Consider the following 3829-nt stretch of genomic DNA (forward strand, 5'->3'; position numbering starts at 1 on the left):
ACTCGACCATACAAAGCTATATGTTACACCCAGAGTCACCATTCACTGATATGCTGACACTGATTTTAAGGAAGACATGGGCCATTAGACCCCATGAAAGATCACACTTGTGGGGTTAGTAGGACAACACTGTAGTAGAACAAACGCTACTGTCAACTCATCCATCACAGTTTAAATATAAGTCTAGAAATGGGTAGAGATTGTGTTTGGTACATCTTCCCACAATAAAAAGAAACCTGGAAATGATGAAGCTGTGTCACAAGTCATTGCCTCATTGCCAGAATGACATTCAGCTCTCCTAGAAGGGGGACAACCAATTCTAGCCTGTCACCAGGTTCACAGTCTTCATAGCCAGTACCCAATCAGATAGTACTGGAGGAGGCTTTAAGTTTGTCTCCTCCCTCCGATATAACTGCAAATTACCAAGTCATTCTGAAGACCTCAGAAATGAATCAGAGATTAAGAATATAAATGCTACAAGTTGACAAGTAAAAAGCGCCCACTGTTTGGAAGGGGGGAGGTGTGGAGATTTGAATCTGGTGTGACACAACTGAGAATGTAGCTGAGGGGAGGGAGTCAGCCTGAGGAGTCTACTGTAAAGTAATATGAGTACCGGGGTGCAAAATTTCATCTTTTAGAAATCTGGTAAAGAAAGTGTGTTTTATATATATAATGGAATATTACTCAGACAACAAAAAGGATGAAATCTTGCCATTTGAAGGACATACATGTATTATGTTAAGGGAAATAAGTCAGTGAAAGACAAATACCATATGATTTCACTCATATGTGGAATTTAAGGGAAAAATGAACATTGGGAGAGGGAAGAAAAAAATAAAGTATGATGAAAAGAGAGAGGGAGGCAAACCATACAAAACTCCTCTGTAGGGAACACACAGGGTTGCTGGTGTGTTTGTGGCTGGGACATAGGGTGATTGGGTGATGGACATTAAGAAGGGTACTTCATGGAATGAGCACGAGTGTTCTATGCAACTGATGCAATCCTAAATTTAGTCTCTGAAATCTAAAAAAAAAAAAAAATGAAATGTGTTCAGGAAACTTCCATATTTCTTCTGCACTGGCACATAGCAATCTCCCATTAATTATTTGTTGAAGGGCTGAGCTGGCAGATAGAGCTGTCTCCTCCCAGAGCAGATGTACAGGGTCTGGAGCTCAGGGGAGAGAAGATTAAGAGCAGAGAGGTGCTCTCTGAAGCCAGGGGATGGATGGGCTTCCCCGTGAGGACCGTGAAGAGAAGAGCATGTGGGCTAGGACTGAACACAACCAAAGGGGCTGCACAGGAAAAAGCCCGGAAAGGAAGCTGAAAGAGAAATCAGTGAAGAAGGGAAGTGGAAGTAAATTATCACAGATGGGAAGAGCGGGGTGTGTCCAGAGACCAGAGTTACCTGCAGCCCCTAAACTGGCTGAGTGACGCTGATTGCAGCTGGATTGCATTTGGATTTCTGTGACTCTCAGACAAACCCAATTCTGTTTTATATATATTCTTTCTGACTTCTTATTTTTTTAATTGAAGCTGCGTTGACAGAAAATATCGTGTTAGGTTCAGGTGGACATTATAGTAATTGGACAAGATTTTACCTTATCCTACAGGCACCACAAGTGTAGTTTTAATCTGTCCCCTGAGACACTGTTACAATACCATTGACCACATTCCCTATGCTGTGCCTTTAATTCCCGTCAGGTGTTGATACCATTAGGGGAAGCCTGTGTCTCCCACTCCCCTTCACCCATTTCTCCCATGCACCCCTCGCTTCCCCTCTGGCAACCATCAGTTTGTTCTCTGTATTTATAGGTCTGATTCTCTTTTTTGTTTGTTGGTTTATTCATTTGTTTTGCTTTGCAGATTCCACATAGGAATGAAATCCTATGGTATTTGTCTTTCTCTCTCTGACCTATTTCACTTGTTTTGCCCTCTGGGTCCATCCATGTAGTTCCAAATTGCAAGATCTCACCCTTTATTGTTATGGCTGAGTAATAATCAATTGTGTTTAGATACCACCTCTTCTTTATCCATTCATCTGATATTTTTGCAGATAGTATGTTTTTTTTTAATTCTTCTATCTAAAAAAAAAAAACAAGAAAAAGCACACTACACTAATAACTATATACAGTGTGGACATTTTCAGAGGACTTACATTAGGAAGCATTGTTTCTCTTCATTCCATGACAGTAGTGCATATGCCATAATAATACTTTGCAACAAAAATCCATCAGCAGTCATACAGACATCATGATTTGACATTTCAACACAAGGAGAAAGTCCATGTGTTCCTAGGACTTCCTTACCAGCTGCCTCTTTCCAGTCTAGCAGAGCAGGTCTGCACACATGTTTTAGGAAACATCAGCTTTTAAACCCAGAATGTTTGTTCACATTTTCTCCAAGGTCTGCTCCATGCACAGTGGCCATTTTGCTTCTGTCTCCTTCTGTTTCGCACCTGCGGGCATGAGTATCAGGGCTTGGCGCCTCTCTGACAGGGAAATGGCACCTACGATGCTATCTGCTTCAGTTGTGACCAGCAGCCAGCAGAGGTTAGCCCGCATTGATTTGTCCAGGATTTCCAGCTTAGTGCACTCCACAGCACCCTCAAGACTCTGTTAGTGGTGCCGAGGGCCTCAGTCACAGTGATAGCTTGGTTATTGTGTTTTCTCAGCAGCAAGGTTAGCATCAGACTTGAAATACATATCTACAACTTGTCCTGACTCATGCACTACAGGGAAGGCAGGCATCCATCTTTCTACAGAGACATTCGAGGCTTTCCTGATGGGAGTGTCTCGGTGGAAGAAGGGATGTTGTGGTGGGTCCAAAACAAACGAGAATTTGGGTTCTGCATCATGAAGGCAGGCTTTGACAGATCAGAAATAAAATGCTGGAGGAACATGAGGATTCTTTTTGTGGTTAAGTGTATAAAGTGCATTTCCACTGATAAGATCAATATCTGGCTATGTGTGGATTATATTTTTGATCATTGAGTGTAGAACATGGAAGAGGCTTGCCTCTGGAGCTATATTGCCTAAAGACTTATGTGTTTCTTGGTGAGAAATCTCCCTCCATGTTTCAATGTTTGTGCTTCTCATTCATAAATCTGTCCCATGCTGAATTATACTAACTCTGTGGTATATTTATGAAATTTGTAATTGCTAACATTCCTACAAAACTTTGTTTTGTGTTCTGCAGTGGCCCTGATGGAACACTATTTGACTGATAAGACAAACAAGCCTTTCTAACTTGTAAAGCCGTATGAGAAACAACACGCTTTAAAGGGGTTGGAATGATGTGGTGAACCTTGTGTGACCTCATGAAGAGCATGAAAACCCACATTCTGAGTCTTGTGCTTCTTCTTCCAATTGGGTAGGAATGTAGGGAGGTAGTGTTTAGGCTGAAGGGCAGCCCTTATCCATTCATCTCTGGTGGATACCTGGGTTGTTTCCATATCTTGGATATTGAAAGTCATAGTACAATAAACGTATGGGTGCATGTATCTTCACATTGAGGGTATCCATGTCAGTTCAGTGAAGCTGAAGTGGATATAACTGGTGTCACAGGGCGCTCTGCGCAGAGGGTGGCTGGAACGGAAATGGATCAGGAGCTGAGATTTCTGGGGTGCTTTACACAGGGGGTACCCTGGCAGGACAGCTGTAGCTGAAGTGGGTGTAGGCTGGGGTGTCCCAGGGCTCTCTGCAGAGAAGGCACTTTGGCACGGTAGCTATAGCTCAACTTCATTCAGGATTCGGAATGGTTCTCTGTGCCCTGGATGTGCTAGAATGATGGGTGAGTCTCAAGTGGGCAAACGCTGTTGTGTCCCTTTGT

At 42.8% G+C, this 3829-nt stretch overlaps 1 pseudogene; it reads right to left on the reverse strand.

Moving 5' to 3' along the window:
* Nucleotides 1–2388: 2388 nt before the first annotated feature.
* On the reverse strand, nucleotides 2389–3366 carry LOC112818081 (5'-AMP-activated protein kinase subunit gamma-2 pseudogene; annotated as a pseudogene).
* Nucleotides 3367–3829: the final 463 nt, after the last annotated feature.

This window comes from Callorhinus ursinus, unplaced genomic scaffold (genome assembly GCF_003265705.2).
Source record: "Callorhinus ursinus isolate GAN/ISIS: 27379988/994484 unplaced genomic scaffold, GSC_fseal_2.0 scaffold2572, whole genome shotgun sequence".
In the NCBI taxonomy this organism is placed as follows: Eukaryota; Metazoa; Chordata; class Mammalia; order Carnivora; family Otariidae; genus Callorhinus; species Callorhinus ursinus.